The 23,486-nt window shown below is 43.6% G+C and overlaps 1 protein-coding gene across 3 annotated transcripts in view; it reads right to left on the bottom strand.

Annotated features, from left to right (window-relative positions):
• The window catches only part of SH3PXD2A (SH3 and PX domains 2A), a 394,865-nt gene that overhangs the window by 197,379 nt on the left and 174,000 nt on the right, over positions 1 to 23,486 (bottom strand). The window lies entirely within an intron of this gene.

Genomic DNA, 23,486 nt, shown 5'->3' with positions numbered 1-23,486 from the left:
TTGTGTTATAAGGCTCAACCCAAAACTCCACATCAAACCACGGGAACGTGAGGTTCTGAAAATTGCAGCTCAGGGACATGTCAAAAGTTAACTGCAATTAAGGAGCTCATCAGTCACAGACATAAGGAATAAGTTATCTGGGAAGGTAGCAGAAGCAGAGTGCAAACAAGATCAAGAGAGACCTAGAACAGACTCTGGAGAATGACCTGGAGATGGAATGTTCTGGTGGAAAAGCAGGAAGTTAGGCTTAGTCGGCATGGCCCTTTCTTTGGTTAATTTCTTACATACTTATAAACCTTACAAGCTACTTAAGCATGATGAGGAGCTGGATGGAATCTGCACTCGGAGCCATACGTACTTATTTTTGTGAGCTGAAATACATAGCTTAGGCTCCGTAAGAATCTTACCCTCCCAAAGTGTGCTGCACTCCAGGTGCATGTCCAGCATGTTTCAGGTGCTGGCATACCATAAGGGAAAAGTGAATTGGCCACATGGGGGAAGTTCTGATTTCTCCTATGCAGCTAATTGAAGTTCATCTAAGAAGAGTAAACTAACTGCAACTTTAGGTGAGGTTGTTTGCACTTTCACAGTTTTGTGGGATGAGTAACCTATAGGGTGTTATATATCTGTTAATGTAAAGGTCCTCCTGTGAACACTTGCACTCAAGCAATGTCTGTGTTTATTTGGAAGAAAGGTGGATTAGTGGTAAAGCAGAGGACTTAGGGGACTTGAGTTCTAGTCCCATGCTGACCTTGCATAAGATACGGAACCTCTCTGGACATCACTTTGACCAACTACAAAATGCTCATAACATTATGGTTAACTTGACTCTCTCCTATGGTTGTATATCAGGGAGCCAACCATTTAGCCCTGAGTGTTGTTTAACCTGACCACTTACATGGATAACTATTCAAACAAAGGAGAGTAAATTTAACAGCCCTAATCTGATGGAACTAGTAGTCAAGACTCCTACCTTGTATTCCTAGCTCTGCCAATTACTTGCTCTCTGACCTTTTGGTAAGTAACTTTACCTCCCAGTGCTTGTGCTTCCCCAACTGCAAAATGAAAATAATATTCCACTATCTCAGAGGCAGGCTGGGAGAATTGATTCATATTTGTAAAGTGCTTTGAGATCCTTGGATGGAAGGGCAGTGGAGTATTAATATTATTATTGCTATTGCATGAGTCACATAATGCTTCCTTTCCAGTATTATTCTCAGGAACAATCCCTGGGAAGATTTTGGTTTCACAGAACAACAAAAAATGTTTTTTTGGCAGCTGGTGGCAAGAATAATCCTGTTCCCTTACGTTTTGTGCTATTTAAAGGGAAACTGTACTTATTTTAGAAAGAGCAGCTCTCTGCACTTTCAAAAGACAAGTCATCATGAAGAAACTCAGGAAGATACATTGGACTTCATTTTATGGTATCCTTGGACATTTCTGAGTTAAGGCAAACTGTGGGTGAAGTGTTCCTTTCAGCTGGCTCACAAAACCATCAATGACAAAACACAGCAAAATCCCTTAGAAGTAAGCAACAAGATTTGTAATGACTTTCAACTACAGCACGTCCGTTGCAGGTCGTGTGGTTGCAGAAGGAGCAAGTCAGCGCAGCATTTCAACTATAGGGGGCAGTGTTTTGTGCCATGTTCCACTTACATCAGACAAGCTTTTGAGGCTGTGATTATATGGAGAGTGTTTGACGCTGCGTGCTCATAATAAGTGCAGGAATAACATTCTAGTCAGAGGAGGGGGTTTTTAAGAAGTAACTGGGGTTGCCACTGCACTAATATCATTTGGCTTTGTATAATGAACAACAACTGATGGTTGCGGATTTTAGGCAAATGAAATGCATCTTAAATGTGAGGTAGGAAACCAATAATTCTATATCACTTGTAGTTTATGCAATCCCTGTTGACTAAAGTGAGATTGCATGGATGTAAATGATGGTGAAATCTGGCCTACAAAGGATTTCTACAAACTATAGAGAAGGTTTGGTTCTACAATAACACCAGGAGGGTAGGAGGTAGGGGGAAGGGAATGAGGTGTACGTTTAACGAACAAATCAAAACCTTTTCTCCCTGATACTTGGTGAATGCCTCCAGCATATGGTCTGGAGAAGGTAGACTGTGAACTTCTTTTCTCCCAGTTTCATCGCGCAAGCACCGGGGGACGTTCAAGTCAATGGAAAGGTAGCATATTCAGTACTGACAAAAGCAAATACTTTTTCACACGGTGCATAATTAAACTGCAGACCCCATTACCACAACAGGTTATAAAGGCCAACACTTTATGAAGATTCAAATAGGGATTGGATGTTCATATGTTTAACAAGATTATTCAGGGTTATAATTATTATTTAATTGCAGTAGCACCTAAAGGCCCCAGTCACAGACCAGGACCCTACTGTGCTAGGCACTGTACAAACACAGGACAAAAAGATGGTCCCAGCCCTAAGATACTTACAATCTAAACTTAAAACAAGAGATGACAGGTAGAGACAAACAGGGGAACACAAGGAAACGAGACGATATCAGTCTGCATGAGGGGATTCTCAGCACACTGGTCGCCTGACCGTTTTCGAGTTTTGTGTAGGCATCACGTCAAAGGAAAGTTTGAAGGAGGGATTTGAAAGACAAGTATGAGTTACTTTTGAGAATGTCTATGGGGAATTCATCCCAACCACGAGGGGCAGCATGGGAGGGAGCATCTAAGTGCTTGTTTGAAAATGTAACGAGGAAGGTTGGCAGCATGAACCAATCAAAGGTAGGAGTCAACATCTTGATTATGAATGAAAGAGGATAGGGAGAGTGGGGATAGGCTGTGAAGAGCCTTGGAAATGAAGACAAGTACTATAACAGTTCATGCTAACATGGGAGGCAGATAAAATCTCATGTTCTATGGCTTAAACCTGTCTCTAACTCATAGGGCTCAGAATGAGACCCTCATGGTGATCAGATTATCCCACATTTCCCAGCCGGGAGGTTTCTTGTGCCTTCTGCTAAAGCATCTTGAAGCTAGACACTGTAGGAGGATTCTGAACTAGATGGATCATGAATCTGAGCCAGTCTGACAATTTCTGTATTCCTATGAGTTTACCTTGGGTTCTCACAGCACAAATTTTGGTGGCTGCACTCTTGCTGGTGGGTACTCTGACAAATTTTCCTAAAATAATTATCTGTAGTAAAAACAAATAAATATGCACATATACATGTCCAAATCATTGTCATTTATTTATGTAGGGATTTTTTTTTAAGACTCAATAATAAAAATAATGTACAGCTGTATTTTGGTTCCCTTGGCCCTGGCCCCCAATAGATTCCCCTAGTCCCCACTGCATCGTCTGGCCTCCCATTGCCCCTTGGGGCCCCGGTGCTTTTCCTCCATTGCCCCAAGCTCTCTTCTGTGGCCTCACACCCCAGGCTCACTCTACTCCTTGCCTCTTGACCATGGTGCCTTCTGAAGCCCCGCCACCCTGGACTGATGCCCAGCGTGGGAGCTCCATGGCTGGAGTGGGAGGGAGCTGGGGGGCTGAAGCCCAGAGCCCTGCCACCCTGGGTGGCTGAAGCTCAGAGTCCCATGGCTAGAGTCCCAAGGCCAAAGGGGAGGGGGTGTTTGAAGTGGATGAGGGCGGCAGAAGCCTGTCTCTGACAGAAACTGGGGTGGGGGGAAGAGGAATAGGGTGCAGCCTGTCCCCAGAGCCTCCAGCTGAATCAGGGGAGGGGGGCTGAAGCCCTCCCCTGGAGCCCCTGGGTGCTGCAGGGAGGGGCCACCGCTTTGCCCCCTCCCTGATCTCTGTCCAGGAGGCTATTGTGGCCGGAGGAAAACCCCCTGGTGGCCGCATTTGAGAAATGCTCATCTGCAATCACACAGGGAGGGGCAAGGTGAGATTGGTGTCATTTGAAATACCTATCAGTGTCTGTATATCTATATGTATCTGTCTACTTATACCTGTACCTATATAACAGGGAGTAAACCACCACTCACGCTTAGCCCAGATTTTGACATCACCTGCGTCCTGCATGATGCAACAACAGGGTTTTCAGTGGCATGAAACTGACATGTTATCTATGGTGACCCCTGAGTACCCGAGGAATTTAGAAGCACAAGTTCCATTGAAATTCAATGGGACTTGTGCTCCTATATCCCTTAGGTACTTTTGAAAATCTCCCCCATTATAGTTTACAGTGTTGTTTTAGGTGTGTTGGTCCCAGGATATCAGAGAAACAAGGTGGCTGAGGTAACTACCTTTTACTGGACCAATTTCTGCTGGCGAGAGAGACAAGCTTTCGAGCTACACAGAGCTCTTCTTCAGGGCTGGGAAAAGTACTCAGGCCTGGTCTACACCAGGAAATTAGGTCAGTTTAACTATGTTGCTCAGGGGTGTGAAAAATCCACACCCCTGAGCGATGCAGTTAAACTGACCTAACCCAGAGTGTAGAGAGGTTTCCTGTCAACCTAGCTACTGCCTCCTGGGGAAGTGGAGTACCTATGCCGGCAACAGGACTCCTCCTGTTGGCGTAGGTAGGGTCTAACCGGAAGCACTACAGTGGTGCTGTTGTAGCGGTTTACCTGTAGGCATACCCTCAGAGTGTCACAACTAAACAACAGGTGGAATAAATTGTTTAGCATAAGTAGTAACTCATATTCTACAAGACCATTCAATGTGAAGTGGCCCGTTGACACCTCTCCAGTCACAGGACAAAAAAGGGGGGCTGGTGGGTTACAGATTGTTGTAATAAGCCCTAAATCCAGTGTCTTTTTTAAGACCATGATTTTTAGAGTCAAGCAGAGTTCTGAATTTAAGCCCCCAGGGTCTCGTCAGAGGGCGTTGTGTAGGTTTTCTTTTGAAGATGAGGACGGAGAGGTCAGCTATAGAGTGACTGCTCTGTGAGAAGTGTTCACCCACGGGAGACAGGGTGTTTTTGTCTTTTATCATTTGCCTGTGTGAATTCATTTGAGAGCACGGTGCTTGTCTGGATTCACCCATGGGGTTGTTCCGGGGCACTGGAAGAGGTGGAGATAGGCATGTATAGGACCCAGGGATCTTAGCATGTTTGTTGTGGAGGGGAAACAGCCCCTCCTGGTTGCTGTGGGCTGCTATGGCACCAGGCCCAGGACCTGAGAGCAGTGAGACTTTCTCCAGGTGTGCTCTCAGTACTAACCCTGCTGGCGCCCAGGCAGGTGGAAGTGAAGAAGGAAGCTGCCTGGCTGGAATGCAGAGAGGTCAGAATTGGGGGACGGTGAGGGGAATGACATGGGCAAAGGGGGTTGCAGGAGCCAGACTGTGGAGGTCAGCCAAAGCGTGGGGGGAAGCGGAGAGGTAGGGTTGGGCAGAAGAGGAGGGGAGGTGGCTGGGGTTGGGGGGCACATAGGTACAAACAAGGGAGGGAAGGAGCCAGGTGATGGCGGTGTTGGATAGTGGCTGGTGGGACAGAGAAGCAGGAGCCAGGCGATGGGGGTGTTGGACAGTAGTTGCGGGGGGGCAGGAGCCAGGCAATTGGCATGTTGGAAAATAGCTGGAGATGGAGGGGCCAGGACCCTGGGTGTGCGGATAGGAAGACCGGGAGGGTGGGGGGCAGAAGCATGGACAACCTTAATTCTGGCATTTCCTAACTTTTGAGTACTTGCCTTTGAAACCTTAACTTTCTTTTAGCGCAGGCTTTCAGAGGTGTTAGAGATATACACCCAGCACACCAAACAGACAGAGACACAGATGAATACAAGCCACAAAGTTCGGACCCATTTCTGAATTCCCCCCAAATTTGGATGTGTTTTGATCTGGGCTCATCTCAAACTCACACCCGAACTCTGGATGATGAACTCGTTAAGAGATTGATCGGTGTTAACATGCGCTGGTGGCATTTGTTCGAGTTACTCCCTCTAATAAGGATAACAATGGGCTGGAAATCTACTCCACCGGTATACTGGGTAGATCTGTCCCACACAAAACAGGTCAGCTGGGACCTGTTAACCAAATCATCCCTTGTTGTTCCATTCACTTTCAAGAGATAATGACAGGGGTTTTGGGGGTGTCCTAAATAAAACAAAATAGCTTTGCACGAGGGTAAATACAGAAGAGTAAACGTGCTTTAGTTTGTCTATAATATTAACAGGGTGATTATGTAATTTATTTGGCTCATATATGGAAAGACTCTGGTTCTAGGACTGGATGGGATTTTCCTTGAAGTCATCCCTGAACTGTATGAGTTATTTTCCTGGCTCACCCCAAAACAACGTGGTTTGCTTTCTGAAAAGCTAATGTCCAACTGTTGAAATGTTTTGCCAACCAAAACATTGTGGCCTTATCCTGTTTTAATAATCTAAGGCATCAATCTCACCCTCAACAGTCGTTTGATGTATTCTGTACTCTGCTGAAATAAACCCTTCAGACTTCACTTAGCTTGCATTCTGATTGAAAACTAGCACCATGCATCAGTCCGACAGCATTCTCTGTGAAAAATTTAACAGTGCATGGTGGTAACATATATTTATTTCCATGTATTGGGGAGTGAGCAACCACATATTCCAGCCTTTTTTCTTTTTTCCCATTGCTCAGAGATGGGCCTGAGGCCAAAACAGTGCTGCTAAGCTTGTTTTCTATTTAAAGCATTCATTTTTATTAATAACCCTTTACAGCCTACACACCAGCACTGCGGGAGTTGCATTTCCGTGTTATGTCATCATGAACCATTATGTATTTAATTCCTGTACCCACAAACCCACATGGACGTCATTAAACACGTACCATACAATATTAAAACTGTGTTCTATAAAGTGCAATTAAAAAAATAAGATCTATGAAGTATAGATCTTTTCCCCCTAAGGTCATGGGAAAATGAAGAGGTAGGCAAGTGAGAGGAGACTCTGTGGGGCAGTGGGTTAGCTCACCAACTTTCCCTGTCTGGGGATCTACATTCTAGTCCTCCTTATGTCACAAGTGACAATTAATTACCCTATAAACTCTTCAAAGCAGATATAACAAATCTGTGTTTTGTGGACAACAGAGCTCATTGCTATATAAATCACACATGGAGTATTGGGACAAGAACCTTGGTCCTTTTATTCCAATAAATAAATAAGGCCTCTACCACTCTTCCCACTAATGGAAGCCTCCAATAGCGGGAAATAATAGCAGGCTTCTTACCGTCTGTATGGGCCAGCTATTTAGAGAGCACCATCATACACCCAAGTCCAGTACACCGTGCAGCAACCTTGCATTGTAGAGTGCCAAGCGTGATGTTGGTGTTAGACTCTGGAGAGGGTTTTAACAATGGTTTCCAACGCAATGCTAAACATGCCCTTGGCTATGCTTGCAGCTAAACTTTGTTCAGCACTCATTATCAGCAATGGGTGAGTTTCATAGTGCAGACAAGGGTTGAGATGAAGGTTATGAACTGTTACAGTACTGTAGCATTTCCATAGAAACCCCCCCAGCATCCTCCCCTTTCCTAGCCACCAGGGAGGGACTGGCTTCTCATCTGGGTTTGACCCTAATCAGCAGGCTCCAGCCACCTGTTTTATTGGTCTTTGTCTCTTATGTTTAGTCCTTTGGCTGTTAGTGTCTGGTACATTTTTTTAAGTCACCTGTGTGGGTGGTTGTGGGCAAGGGGCTGTGTGTGAGGATGAGAGGAAGAGATGGATGGAATTAACTAGAAAAAAAGATTTACAGAAATCCTGGAGAGGAGAAGAAAGAAGAAAGGAAATCCTGGGGGATGTGGCAGAGAACACATTCTGAGGGAAGAAATAGATAGTTGATGGGGTGGAAGGAAAGAGAAAACAGCAGACATTGAAGACAATGCAGAAAAACATACTTCATTACCTACAACACCACCAGAAAAAGGGGAAGGGGAAGAATTTAAAACACAAGCAAGAGAGATGGAGTCAGTTACATTTTAAAAATGCATATGGGAAGTTATATGACAAAATGTTACAGGTAAACACAATACATAATACACAGAATGTAGCTGTTCTTGTCCTTTGTATTTTAGAGTGTGAAGGGGCATGTGCTACTGAGGACAGTGACCAGCACAGGGAGTTTTCAGTACGGCTAGTAGGCTTGGTCTTTGGGACTAATGGATGCCAAGTGCATTTTTCAAGCTCCCCAATCCCCACACTCACACAAGGGAGATAGAATATTCAATCATTTTGGTGGTGGAGTTTCTCAGACTTATTTTGCAGTTACAAGGATTTTTTTTTCAAGGCATGGCCAAATGTTTGTATATCAAGAGAATATACCACCAAGTTGCCCAGCTATTTTCATAAACTTTTCCAGGCCTTCTAGAGAGCTGTCACTTACCTCTTGCCTAACTAATTATTTCAGGCATAAGGTTTTATTTATCGTTAAGCAGGTTTCCTACACAGTGGCTTTATAATCCCAGTTAATCTTGCTACAGTAGAGAAAAAGAAAAGGAATAAATATGTATATAATTAAAATGACCTGATTGTGTGTAGTTTCATAAATATTCAGCAATTCTTTAATCTGATTTAGGTTCATTTGTCACTGTCCTTTCATTAAAAAGAAAAGGAGTACTTGTGGCACCTTAGAGACTAACCAATTTATTTGAGCATAAGCTTTCGTGAGCTATCTGATGAAATGAGCTGTAGCTCACGAAAGCTTATGCTCACATAAATTGGTTAGTCTCTAAGGTGCCACAAGTACTCCTTTTCTTTTTGCGAATACAGACTAACACGGCTGCTACTCTGAAACCTGTCCTTTCATTGTTCCTTTTGAAGCCATAGTGATGTATGTGCCTGTTTGATCATCGAATTCTCTATGAATGTGTTGTAAGTGCTAGTTAAAGCAAATGTACTAAAGGGCATTGGTAAGTGATGGTATCCAACACGGTCTGACACCGAATATGGGCACTGTCATTGGTGCGGATCGGTTTCGTGCTTATTATTTTGCCTCAGTGAGCTTGCGTTCTCCTCATGTTAAGATCATTAAGTGAAGATATTTATGCTGTCTCCATTATACAGTTATGAAAAGCATGCATTATTTTTAAAGGTCACCTCAAAAGATTTTTTTAAATTGGGCTTGTGCTCTTTTGGGCTTTTTTATGATGTATTAAGAAGGCCAGAAAAGTTTTTTCATAAAAGCTTTTTTTCCATGCTTGTCTTTGAAAAAAAACACCTTAGATTTATAGGGAGGGTTGAGTTTGTGCTTCCCTGGTTTTATTGCAGGGCCATTTGGGGCTTCCCCTAAAATAGGCATTACAATAGCAGTCCCCAAACTTTTGAGGGTCACGCCCCTCTTTCTCCCTGTTCACGGCTCCCTGGGGCCAAGCTGTGGCTCCTGGGGGCGGGAGCGGACGGGGTAAGGGACCAAGGCTGGGACCACAGCTGGCGGTGGAGCTGGGAGCAGGGCCGCAGCCAGGACCGATGTTGGCGGCAGGAACAGGAGCGGTACTGGGCTGCGGTGGGGGCTGGCAGCTGTGCCTGTGGCCAGGTGTGGCTCTGCTCCCGGCGCTGCCCCCACCCCTTACTTCGGACCGGGAATGGAGCCGCAGCCAGCAGACGAGGCTGGGATTGGAGCTGGGAGCAGAGCCATGCCAAGGCTGGGGACGGGGACGGGGACGGGGCCAGGCACAGGGCTGGGAGCTGGGGATGTGCCTGGGGGCAGGACCAGAGCAGAGCTAGGAGCAGGGAGGGGCTAGATGGCACTCCCTCCCTGCTGCCCGTGGGGGCTGGCCCGGGCCCCGCCATGCCCCCAAGACGTTCCTCCACACACACACACCCCGAGCACCCGCTGCACCCCCAGGACATCCCCCTCCCCAAGATTTAGTCAGGGCATATAGTACAAGTCACGGATTGGTCACGGGCTGTGAATTTTTGTTTACTGCCCGTGACCTATCCATGACTTTTACTAAAAATACCCATGACTAAAACGTAGCCTTAGTAAGTTATACATTTAACTTATGCAGTTTTTTGTGTGTGAAACATCTTATTTAAGTTTGTTTTAAATTAAAATAAAGTAAAAGGTTTTTCTGAGCACATATTAAGCTGGGCAAAGTACTGTCAAAAAGCAGCATTTGTTTGTTAGAGCCCAAAATTCTCCTCTCTCTGATATTATTTATCCAGTCGGGGCTAGGGTATATTTGAGCAGTAGGTTGAAGCTCATGAATTTTATGTTTACACCAGAAAAACCAAACCCTTGCTTGTCATCAAACTGCAAGGCTGGAGATTTCCACCAATGGGGATGCTGAATGATCATGACAATGCTGCAGTGAAAACAGCCACAAGAAGGCAAATGAAAAAAATTAAGTTAAAAAAGTAATAATTACATAACGCACTGGGGACCGTCATTCCTCAAAGTGAATGGGGGAGGGGAAATATCCTTATGATGTTCATTTCATCCCTTGCCTAATGACCCACAGGCACCTAACTTTCCAAGTATCACATTTTTCATACTCTGGAAGCATCACAAAGCATCCTTCATCAGCTTGGCCCTTTGGCAGCTCCCCTCCTCCAAATGCAAATGCTACATCTGGAAAAGGCAAGAACCCTCTCTCTCAAGCCTGAAAGCCTCCTTTTATCTCCTCTCCTCAGCAGAACTCCCACTTCTTTCAACCACTCACTCTAACACACAACTTCATTGAATGGATTCAAGGTTTTCTCCTAAGCTGCTCAGTATCTGCCTCATCTTAAAGCTGCAGCACATACCTTCAGAGCCCGTGCTCTCGAATTCATTCTTGGCTAACCATTTCTAAAACAATGGATATGGATGAGCACTAGACAATGAAGGTTAACAGAGTCGCTTGTGAGGGCTGGAAGGAATTGGCTGGTGTTGCCTGCACTTCCCACCCGCGCCTTGCTCCTCTCACTCTCAGAGATGACACTAATGCATCATGAACATTAATAACAGGGTTACTGTGTACACCACAGAGGCTTGCTCTGTGCATTGTGAGGACCAGGGAAACAATAGATGCTTTTCTGCTGATCTCCTGCTGGAAACATAAAGCCATTTGCAGGCATGCGAATCAGCCTCCTGGTTTTATCCCTGTAACCTCCAGAGCCCTTAACTGTAAAGATGGGTATCCTTGTGAAGGAACTAAAGATATAGGCCCTGATTCAGTAAGGCACTTAAGCCACATGTGTAACTCACCAATGGGAATATTAAAGTCACACATGTGCTGAAGTACTTGGCTGAATTGGGGCCAGCAAGGGAAATCTATGTGCATGATTTTTCCCTTTCTTTATTTTTAAGCCACACTGCTGAGCCGCACCCTGCCCCTCAGCTCATACATCAAATGGAAGCGAAGTACAGCACATTGGTCCACAGAAAGAAGTTAACATGTATCCACATTTATTGTACAATGGCATCTGAGACAGTTCCCTGCTCTTGGAATAGGACACAAGTGCAGTATCTCAGGTATCACTGTGGGAGCCGTGAAAAAATGTAGACTTTTTAAATGATAACTGCTCCATCTTCTTATTTATTTTTATTATTAAATATTTATACCATGCCATAAACTCACACTGCATGTTAAACGCACAGGGCTACATAGTACAGTTCTTACCTGTGTCGATGAGCCCTTCAGCGAGGCACATCTACGCAAATAACATTTGCCCACAGCTGCCCGAAATAATATATTATCTAAGTTAGGCAGCACAAGACGTTGTGCAGAACCACAGTACCGGAAAGGGAAGGCAAGGGATGCTTATCACTGAGAAGGTAGGAAGAATGGATTCCTGGAATAAATGGGCTTCAAAGAAGAATGTATAGGAAGAGAGAGGGAGGGTGCTGGGCAGATAGGAGTGTATGTTAGACATAGGGAAGCTGAGAGCAGGAGAAAGAGGAAAGGAGAAGTATAGCAAGAGCAGTGAGAGCTTCTGGGAAAGGAGCGGAGGCTGGAGAGGAAGGCAGAAGTGAGGTTATGTAGTTTCTTGAAGGGGATTGCCAGGAGCAGATGAAAGGATTCAAGGAGAGAGTGGCATGGCTGGAGAAGGGGATGGAAGGGTGTTTCAGGTAGATTGGAAAGGTGAGGGTGGAAAGCAGGTTACGATAATCGATGTGAGAGATGGACAAGGCAAGGCCAAGGGTTCCAGCGTAGGAACTGGGCGGGCAGTATGGATTTTAGTTATGAGAAAAAGGAACAAGCAAGAGGATTTAGCTGCGGGAGACAGACTGACAAACGTGGAGACTGGATTCTTGGTGTATCCCCGGAGCATGTTCAGCAGGAAGCAATAGTTCAAGCTCTTCCCCCAGGCTGCCCCAGAAAGTTTCAGCCCCTTCCCTCGAGGAATCATCTGCAGGGTTGCGGAGTGTTTCAGGTTCTTTGGGCCCACTCACCCTTTGGCCTCTCTGCTAAGCAGAGCCGATAAAAAGATCCAAATTTTGATTTTTCATCAAAAATTTATTTCAACAAAAAACATGAAATGATTTTTTTGCAAAACATTTTCATGAAGAAAATAGCCCCTTTTTTTGACCAGATTTAGAGCTGGTGCACACTGTTCAAATTTCAATGGAAAAAACAGGATGAACTTCACAAAAAATATTCCCATTTTTCAACCAGTTATACCAGGACTAAGACCAGCAACTCCTTTGACATGGGACACTGAGGCCTGGTCTATAGTGTGTGTGGGGGGGTCAATCTAAGTTACACAACTTCAGCTATGTGAATAACGTAGCTGAAGTCGATGTACTTAGATCTACTTACCATGGTGTCTTCACTCCGGTAAGTCGACAGCTGACGCTCTCCCATCGACTCCGCCTGCGCCTCTCACCCTGGTGGAGTACCAGAGTCGACGGAAGAACGCTTGGCGGTCGATTTATCGTCTATCGCTGCCCGACGCTATGGCCGGTAGCGTAGACAAGCCCTGAGGATGGTAACATTTGGTCACTGCTGAACTGAGCTGAATTCAAACCAGTGACAGGCTCCATACCTCCTGAGTCATCCAGGCCCCCCCATGCACAACTGGATGGACTTAAAGTTAACAACTCTCTATTTCATCCTATCCCTTCCCAGTCTCTGCAATGGGTTTCTTTTCATAAAGCAACATGGACTTGTTTTCAGGTCCCAACACCCGACATTTCTATATGTTTTATTTTAAAGCACTAGATAGCTCAGGTTACCAGTGATATTTTGCGGTGGTTCCCAAATGAGCCTTAACTGCTCAGATTTTTCAAAACCCACAAGCCCCTAATTGAAAGCAAATGTAATCAGACATATACAATACTCTGAGGTTCACCACACTGCACTGCAGCCAGTGTTACTGGAGAGGTTATTAAAACTTCTTGGAGTTGGGACACAAATATAGCTTGCAAGATTCTAGCAAGGACCCAGAATTTATTAGGTTAGGCTAAAACATTGCAAAGCCACAGTAAATCCTCTGTTCAGAATACATCTAAGTTCTGTTTAAAAGAACATCCTTTCTGAGTCTAGACCAATTGTTTTAAGAGCAGTGACTGAAAAACAAGACGGGAATTTTACTTTCTAAGGGTCTAATTCTGTTGTTATTCCCTATCTCACACTGTTGTGAGGACAAAGGCATTGAAGACTGTAAAGCACTTTGATCTACTGATGACAAGTACTATGTAAAAGGGGGTATTATTGTTATTACACCAGGGTAAAGGCAGAATAGGTCCTCTGATTTCAGCTGAGTTATTCCAGATTTACACCAGTGTAACTGAAAGGATAAAATAGTCCTAAAGATGTAGAGTAGCCTTCAGCCCAGACATACAGTCACAGCCAGAGATAAGCAGCAGCAGATCCATTTCATAAGCCTCCTGAGCAAAAATGCAAGAATTTTATAAAAGCATTTTAATTGAATTCCCAGTGGCACTTGAACCTGCACTTAAAAGCAGGTCTAGGGTTATCTATGACATTTCAATTAAATCAGAAGCTTTGATAATTTGATAAGTCACCCCAGAGTCTGGAGTCAAAACAGGCTGTTATTCGATCTCTGTTTGTGTTTCGGGGGACAGCACGCATGAAAGACGGTCGTGCAGACAAATCAAAAGATGGATAGTGTGTCTGCGGTTTCACCAATAGATCTTCAGCATGTCTCCTACAGCCCAGACAGTGGTTATCTACCCACTGTTTGGGGTCTGTTATCTTTTGCATACAGTATTCTTAAGTCCCTTAGCAGGCACCACATTATCTTGAGAGAGACAGAAAGGCCGAGAAGCTACCGCACTATGCACACTGACTAAAGAAACTGCAGCTCTGCGCCAAAGTCTCTTGTGGGCGACAACATCCTTTTCTTATCCTGACTGCTGAAAGTATAATTAAAATAAATCTAACAACATGAGGCGTTTAACCCCCAGGTCGAAATACGAAATAGCTTAAAAATGGAGAGCCCAATCCAACGTGTGCAAAAGTCAATGAGAATCATCTTTCCATGAACTTCAGTGGGGTCGATGGATGAGGGTCTAAGTGTGAAACATATAGATGGTCAAATACACTAACGTCATTGTGGCTGTGTCAGCAAAAATTGCCTAACTGACTTAAATCACAAGATGCAACTCTGAACAGACGACTGACGAAGGTGCTTTGTGCTGCCTTAAACTTCATTCGGTGCTCCTTTACCCCAGTGCATCTTATCCTCTCTTTGAAGGGGACCGCTGAGGGCTAAATGTTAGGCAGAAGGAAGCTCAGATTCCAGGAGGCCAGTTGCCTTCAGTATAATCTACACAGGCCTGATGCACAGCCCTTTGAAGTCAACGGGAGTATTTACATTGATTCCAATGGGTTTTGACTCAGGCCCTCTCTATATTTGATTATATATTTTATATATGTATTGTTACAGGGTCGGGTCAGATGGCTACAGGAGAGTAACAGAAGGCAGATATATTAGCCCCAGGTTAAGTAGGTCCCTTTTCCATGGGTAAGGTAACAGAACAATCAGGAACCTTCTGGAGATAATGAAGACAGACAGGCTGATTAGAACACCTGCAGCCAATCAAGAAGCTGTTAGAATCAATTAAGGCAGGCTAATCAGGGCACCTGGGTCTAAAAAGGAGCTCACTTCAGTTTGTGGTGAGCATGTAAGGAGCTGGGAGCAAGAGGCTCTAGGAGCTGAGAGTGAGAATGCGGACTGTTGGAGGACTGAGGAGTACAAGCATTATCAGACACCAGGAGGAAGGTCCTATGGTGAGGATAAAGAAGGTGTTGGGAGGAGGCCATGGGGAAGTAGCCCAGGGAGTTGTAGCTGTAACACAGCTGTTCCAGGAGGCACTCTAGACAGCTGCATTCCACAGGGCCCTGGGCTGGAACCCGGAGTAGAGGGTGGGCCCGGGTTCCCCCCAAACTTCCCAACTCCTGGTCAGACACAGGAGGAGTTGACCTGGACTGTGGGTTCATGAAAATGGCCAAACTGAGGGCTGCTGTGAAGCTCCAAGGTGAGCAAATCCACCAATAAGCGCAAGACCCACCAAGGTAGAGGATGAACTTTGTCACAGTATATACTCCAGCATAGAAACACCATGAGGTGTAACAGTTAAGGCTGCCCAAGCGTTGAAAAAATAGGAAATCCCTAGCCAAGTATTACCAGACATGCTACCCAGCAATATATCAACAATAGCTTAAAGAATATACAATCTTCATCTGACTCCATTCAGCACATGTGGGTCATCCATCACACTCATAAGCAAACGCCCCACTGAAAATGTCTGTCCACAGCCCCCGCTCTTCCAAAAGCGGGAAATGAGCTTCACTCAACAATATTCCAGTAACATTAATTTAGATATGGAAATGGCAAATTGGTTTCTTCTCCATTAAACAACACATTAGTAACCTGACCTGCCTGGTCTTGTTTTTCGAAAAGCAGGGATTAAATAGCAGCAAGGGTGGTTTAGGTTGAACATTAGAAAAAACTTCCTAACTGTCAGGGTGGCTAAGCACTGGAATAAATTTCCTAGGGAGGTTGTGGAATCTCTGACATTGTCTAACCTGCTCTTAAAAGTCTCCAAACACCTGTCAGGGATGGCCTAGATAATACTTAGTCCTGCCATGAGTGCAGGGGACTGGACTAGATCACCTCTCGAGGTCCCTTCCGGTCCTATGATTCTATGATTTTATGATTCTATGAGGGGGGCGGGGGAAGGCTGGTAAATCAATGACATTAAATGCTGCTACATTTGTGAAAGAAAAATTCAACCTACCACCTCCTGCCTGGCAGATCATGAATTAATGCGTGATGTGTTCTATCTAACAGAGACAGGAATGCAACAGGTGTAATTAACACCTTAGCAGGGGTTCACCTAGCTACACAAAGTCAGATCAGGCTAGGAAGTTCCCACCACTCTCACTTCCCCTTCATTCCAGGCTTATCCTAAAGTGTAAGGAAAAATTACTGGCACTTCTCTAAAGCCTTCCATCCAAAGATTGCTAAGTGCTTTATCAATAGTAATGGATTAAGCCTTCTCAATACCCTCTGCTCCACATAAGAATTATTGTCCCTGTTCCTGTGCTTTAACCATAGGGCCCTTGAAATGCACCTAACGTTGTTCCGTTCTCCCACTATAAACCTGTTTCACTGACTTTGAAGGAAGATTTTAGAAGACCTTGCAGCCTGTTTTAGCTGGATAAAATATTTCAGGAAGTGGTGGTTTGAGGGTAATGAATGCCAAACATGTTTCTCAATGTGAAAACCTGCTTGGGTGGTTTTGCACCTTGATTTTGATGAGCTTTGAATCCAGCTATTTTAGTTCCTTTCCAGTCCTCATAATCCCCCATTTTCTCTATTGCTTCCTCAATAAATTCTACCCTTTGCCTTCTCAGCTGGTTTCAGACACAAAGAGAACTGACAGAACATACTCTCTTGACAGGTTTTAGAGGTAATATTTCTTCCAGGATTAGCAGATAACTTTTAAGAAGTATTATGATTGCTAATCCCTAGATTTACATTGCAGCATAGCACCTTTTATATAAGGATCTGAAAGCACTTTGCAAATATGAATTAAGCCTCAGAACACCCTGTGAAACAGTATAATGACATTTATATTACAAATGGGTAAAAAGAGGCAAGAAGGGGTTAAGTGGCTTGTCCAAATCCCTTGCTTTAGCCACTCAACTACACATGAATTCTGAAGTTAAGCACAAAGTAAAACTATTACACTGTCACTTTATATTCTAGGAAAAGGCATCGGCAGATTATCAGCACTGATTGTTTCTTTAAGGATATGACTAAAAATCTGTTGAACAGGGAAAAGCCACTTGAACCAACAAGACTGTTCTTCAGGTTTCTCTGAAACTCCACTTCTCTGCTTTCTCACTGGACCTCTTCCATCCCCTCCGCCATAAAAAAAAACCTAGTTGTCTCAAACTCATTTATACTCATAAATGTTATAGATTTACTAACCTTCATACTATCGTTATGTTTGGGTCACACAACATACCCAGCAGGCCAGTTTGCTGCACTGCTGATGAGGGATAAACATATCTGGGCCAGATTCTTATCTCAGTTACTCTGTGACTTCAGATTTACTCCAGTGTAACTGAGAGCAGAGTCCATCTTGTGGCTATTATAGCACACCAGAGCTAAGCAACCCAAATCCATTTCCAAAAGCAATGCAAGATAAAGCAATTTGGAAGCTGGGTTGTTGGATAAAGCTTTGCATGTCGATACCAAGAATGTCCTCCAGAGGACAGGCTATTTCATAACGGCACTGGGATACGAGCATTGATGAGTGGTGTAGTCTGGGCTTTCCTTGTGGGATGTCATTCTATTCTTTGAGTGAAGCAGTTCTGCCTAAATTTCCAAGTTGTATCAACAGGTACAAACATTAAGGAATTCAGTCTTAAGAAGGCCCTGTGAGATAGATAAGAATTATGATCCCCAATTGATAGTTGGGGAAACTGAGGCATGGAGCTGTGAAATGACTTGCTGAAGGTAACACAGTGAGTGAGTGGCACAGCTTGAACGGGACTCTAGTGGTGAAATCCTGGCCCCAGTGAAGACCATGGCAAAACTCCCACTGACTTCAGCGGGGCCAGTTTCACCCCAGATCTCTGAGCTCCCAGTCCTAAGTATCAAGCATAAAAATTATCCTTGCTCCAATATACACTTATACTATACCTTCTTCTGGGACAGTCACGTCTTTGCTATGAAAGCAGGAGCAGATCTGAATGCAATAGTCAACATGCGTGTAACCACTTGGTTGAACGATACCAGTCAGGGGTGCTGAGAACCCTTGAACCAAATTGTAAACCCTGTTTATAATGGAAACCACTTCAAGCCAGGGGTGTGTTAGCACCCACAGCACCCCTAGTTCCAGCACCTCTGATAACAGTGATAATGTCTGCTATTCCTCTGTTGATACAGTCACTTAGCCAATGTACCTTTCTCTCTCCCCACCCACCTCCCCCCACTTTTTTTGTTGTTTTGGGGTTTTTTGCTGTTGTACCTATTCCATTTAATATGTGTCCTCGTTTCTTCCAGGTTTATTATTTGATGTGTATTTACATTTGATTCCATTTTTCATTTACTGGCCCAGTAACTAAAAGATTTAAATCTTCTCTCAGCCTAAGTTGCATTATCCTGCAGTCAGCAGCAAACTTCATAATTTTATATTGGATGTTCTAATCCAAATCATTTATACACTGTAAACAGGATAGTAAATCCCATGTGAGACCAACACTGAAGAGCCCCAGTAAGACATTGGCTATTTCCTTTTTTTTTTTTTTTTTTAAATCAAAGAGACACGGTCATCCCCTTCATTGTGATAATTTACTTTAGATAATCTTCTAAGTGAAACCTTATCAAAGATCTTGAAACTATGAGTTGGTAAAAGCCTAAATACACTATTCTCAAGTATCTTAAGGCAGGTCTACACTACAGCCGGAATCGACGCTCTGAGATCTACGGTGTTGGACTTCAGGAGTTTGAATGCTGCATTATGCAATGCAGACATGATCAATAAAGCTCATGAGTATGTACCTCACTATAGTGCCTCAGTACTTGATTACATGAACGTTAGTTATTGAGTAGGTTATATATTTCAACCCTCCCTTAAAATTATATTGTCTACTACTTAATATATTTCAAGCTCTCCTGGATTTGTGTACTGTTTGTAAAGCCCTTTACCATTATCAAAAGATTCTTAGATAAGAAATTTTGCTATGAGTTCAAAATATTATTTTTTTATTATTGTTGTTGTTATAGGTTGGCCAAAATAGATAGCTGTAATTCAAGTCTATTAGAATTTCTGTGCTGGAGTATGTTTTTCAGAACAGAACCTGCCCTCTATGTTGAATCCAAACCAGAAGGGGTTGAACTCTCCTGTGAAGAGCATGTTCAAGCTGGCAGAAAACTCACAAAAGTAGCTGATCATATGTGATTACTACCATGCAAGACGGCAGAATTATTGCAAGGTCATTTGCTCTCTTCAGACTTCTGTTATTTTGGGTACAAAAATCTCTTGGAGATTTTGTTCTTGTCTAGGATGGACCCTTGCCTAAATTCAGCTTTGAACTCAAATTGCAAAACCTAGCCTAAAATTAATCCATTTCTGGATTCGTTATTTATCAGCAGCAGCTGAAGCAACCAGTTATGGGGTGAGTGGTATTCAGATGAGCAACATTTCATTCATTTAGGATGATGAAAAGCAAATATGTGCCTTCCTCTTTAATACAAAACAAATACTACAGTACTGATTCAAAACGCTACAATTTATTGGGCACAGTCATTAGCACACCTAAATATTTGCTACATCTGTTTTTGCAGGCACAGCAAGTTTGCCCAATATATACATTTCAAATATAAATAGTTAAAACTGCCTCCTTATTTCCTTATCTGCCAAAAACTACAGTTCAAAGGTCCTTTCCCCCCATGCAACAGTTCATATGTAGTAGCAAACCCTCACGCTTTGTAAGGAATGTTGGGAATGCAGCTCTATGCTCTGCTTTATGTGTTAGCCCTGTCATCAGCATTTGCACGAGTGAACGCTACTAAGGACCCGTTTTCACTACAGGTATAACGCTGGTTTGGGGGCGTTGTTACAGCACTATTAAGTTTTGCAGTGTAGATGGAGCCTTAATTGTGTTCTGTTACAGAACACAAGGAAGACCCCGTCTATACTGCAGAAAGGAACCCTGTTGTAAAAGGCTCTTGACTCAGTTATAACATTAGCGCTGATGGGTCCTACCTGAGCTTGATAGGATGGCACTCTGGGGACTATGTTGTCCTGTTCTGATACTATCCCTATGGCACTTTCCAAGCCATTTGCCTTTAAGCCTCATAGAAGTTTTCAGAAGTATGGCAGGGGGTCAAGAGAGCTGATGGAGATACCTTATTCCCATGGACACAGGGCTCAAAAACTTTGGGAGGTCACCGAAAACATGGAACAGTAAAACAAACAGGGAGCTCGGGTCAGACTGCTTCATGCAAAGGGTAATGGGCCTGACTGTCTCAGAGCTGCTTAGCACCAGCATCTACCATTGTCTGCAGTAGGATTTCCAGGTGCTCAGCACTTCTAAAAATCACATCAAATAAACATTGTTATAATGCGTACCACAGGAGTGCACGGCTCATTGCAGCTGACTGCCCCAGGGAGCTCGTAAAGGAAAGGAGACATAACCCAGAAAGGGAAGGCAATAAACAAGGGGGTGAAGGAATGTCAGACTAAGAAGAGATCGGGAAACAGACATATTGGGCAACATTTTCAAAAGCACCTAAGTAATTTAAGAAACTAAGGTGAAATCCAGACGTCATTTAAGTCAATGGAGTGACATAAGAGATTAGAGGCAATTTTTTCCAAAACACCTACTTAAGAGTGACTTAGGAGCCTGAGTTATATTCTCAAAAGTGACTTAAGGCCAGAATTTAGGCCAGAATAAAGGTATTTAGGCACCTGACTCGCATTTAAATCATTAGAGTTAGGCAACTAAATAACTTTAAAAATCTGGCCCTTAAACACTAAGTCATGCCCAAGTCTCATTGACTTTCACTGAATGAGGCAGGGGTCTTGTGGAAAAAATAGGATATGATCACGAAATAAAAGACTGTGATGCAGAGCATATGCAAGGAGGATGAATTCAGGTTACACAGACACCCATCATTCTGGCATTTCCAACCTTTTGAATACTTAACTTGACACCTATTCTTTTAGCATTGTTTTTTGCGTGTAGTTTACATACAAATTAAAATTGTGACCAGTATCTACACTGAAGACCAGAGGGACCAACTGAAGGAAAAAAATGAATTTTTTATATCATGCTCCGAATTCTGCCCTCATTTACACCTGCGTAACCCCAATGACCTGGCTGGGTTTTATGAGTGTAATTAGGAGTAGAATTTAACTCCAAGAGCTCAGACAGTGCACCACCTTGTTTCTGAAGAAGACAATTGAAGGGCCTGGTACAGAAGCAGGCCGAGAGGATAAATCCAGGATTTTTTACTGTTCTTTCTGCTCTTTTGCACACTCACTGCTCAGGTTCAGGTTCTCTGCTGATATGCCCTTTGCGCAGAGCCTACACAGCAGTCCTGCAAACCCTCGACCTCCTCTCCTTCCCCTCCCCTCAGTGAAGAAAAATACTGAGCTGTTGCCATTGGCTTCTACATTGTGGTTTTGTAGGGGCTAATCTTCCATTTCAACAATACATCTTTTGTGAAGAGCTCTCAGCAGAAACCTTAGACACCTTCCCTAAGATCTGTTTGCTTACAGAAGACGAGGTAGGATTTATTTAAACCTGGCTAGATTAACGTCTCGCAAACATTAGCAAAATGAGATTTAATCAGGCTTTTCTCTATACTTTCCAATGAAATAAATCACATTCATTATCAAGTCGTAATAAGATACAAGTACTGAGCTGGGAAACTTTCAAGTCTTTTGTCTTTGGGAGAGTGGAAGGAGGTTTAAAGAAAATGGGATCAAAGATAACTGCTCGGACTGTCTGAACATTCAGACTGGCAAAGGCTGTAGAAGAGCTGTAGGAAGGGAGGAAGGTTTGTGCAGTGCTTAGAGTGCTAGCCTGGAACTTGGAAGACCAGAGTTTAATCCTTGCTCTACCATAGGCATCCTGTGTGTCCTTAAACAAGTCACTTACCTTTCACAAATGGAGAACTGATGCAGAGAGAGACTAGTAGCTCTGCCCTCCCTTGTAGGGAAACATTAAAGACTGTGGGGCACTCAGATGCTGTGATGTGGACTATAATCAGTACCTCAAGTAGATAGGGGTGTGGTCTAAACATTAAAATTAGGATTCCTGGGTTCTATTTCAAGCTGTCGTTGGCTTCTTCTGTGACCCTAAGCAACTCACATCGCTTCTCTGTGCCTCAGTTTCTCTACCTGTAAAATGGGGACAACGTTTTCTGGCCTTCTAGAGATGTTTTACAGTTAATTAATGTTTGTAAAGCCGATTCAGGTTGTTGGAGGACTGTTGTGCCAGACAGTAAGTTCAAAGTGCAATGAGCCCCTTAACTTGGACATATCCTCCTACTTTTTAAAATAACTTTGCAGTACCGAGTGAAGCAGTGAACATACAAGCGTGGCTTTTTTAATAGTCGCCCCACAAATTCTCCTGAAGAGGCCGAGCTGAAGAGACAGGTTTACTCTTTTTTCAGCTCTCAGATTATAAATCTGAAGAAAAAGAAAAGACTATGCACGGTTAGTGTGAGTGCAAATTCTAGCATTTCCCCATGCAGGCATAGTTGCGTGTGTACAAACAGAGACACTGTTTTGAAAATGAGGCCCCTAAAGTACATCTCCGACTCTTCGGCACTGGGCTGGGAACTATGGGCCTGAACAAAAACCTAGCGGAGCCAATGCAAAAACTCCCATTGACTTGAGTCGGCTTTGGATCAGGCTCCACATTGGTTGAACTGGTTTAAAACCCAAATGGCTCTAAACATGTTTTGGCCCTATCCACAATGGCCATGCAAACAGTGTTGAAACAAATTAGTCCGGCATGGTTTACAATCAATGCAGCAAACAGGTTTGAGGCCCAGTGTGGATGGGGTCAAGATGTTTTTAGCAGGCAAATATCACGTGTAATACAAAGTGTGGGTGTGTTGGGGCACTGAGAACGGGGGAAGAGGAAATATCAGCTAGAGCAGTAGCATTGTTAGTAAATACAATTGTCAATGTATTTTTTTTTCAGGAGGAATTAGCATCTCATTAGGTTAAATAAAATGTACTAGTTCTCAGATCCTTGGCCAGGTCTCTGTTTGAATCAATCTGTCCATCCCAAGGTAAAAGCTATGACTCTGTTTTATCTCTCACCTAAGCTTTGCCGTCAACCTTTGCTTTGGCTTCCTGCTTCCAGCGAATAAACTCTCTGGAGACAATTTTGGTTCAGGATCACACTCATACTCCAGTAAAATAACTAAATATCTTCAGGAAGGAGTACAGTTAAAGAGGCAGCTGCTAATTATGAGTCAATCTCTTAAATGGCAGGATTTCCATCTGCTGCTGAGACAATGCTTTCAGGAGCTTAATGACTCCTTGGTGATAACAGGCAAGTTAAAACCAACAAACTGGGAAAAGTTCTCTTATTAGAATTATCAGCAAGAAACAATGAAAAAGTGGGAAGGGAGCTTCCTGAGGA

Source organism: Lepidochelys kempii, chromosome 7 (genome assembly GCF_965140285.1).
Source record: "Lepidochelys kempii isolate rLepKem1 chromosome 7, rLepKem1.hap1, whole genome shotgun sequence".
In the NCBI taxonomy this organism is placed as follows: domain Eukaryota; kingdom Metazoa; phylum Chordata; order Testudines; family Cheloniidae; genus Lepidochelys; species Lepidochelys kempii.
This window is presented reverse-complemented; position numbering and strand designations above follow the sequence as displayed.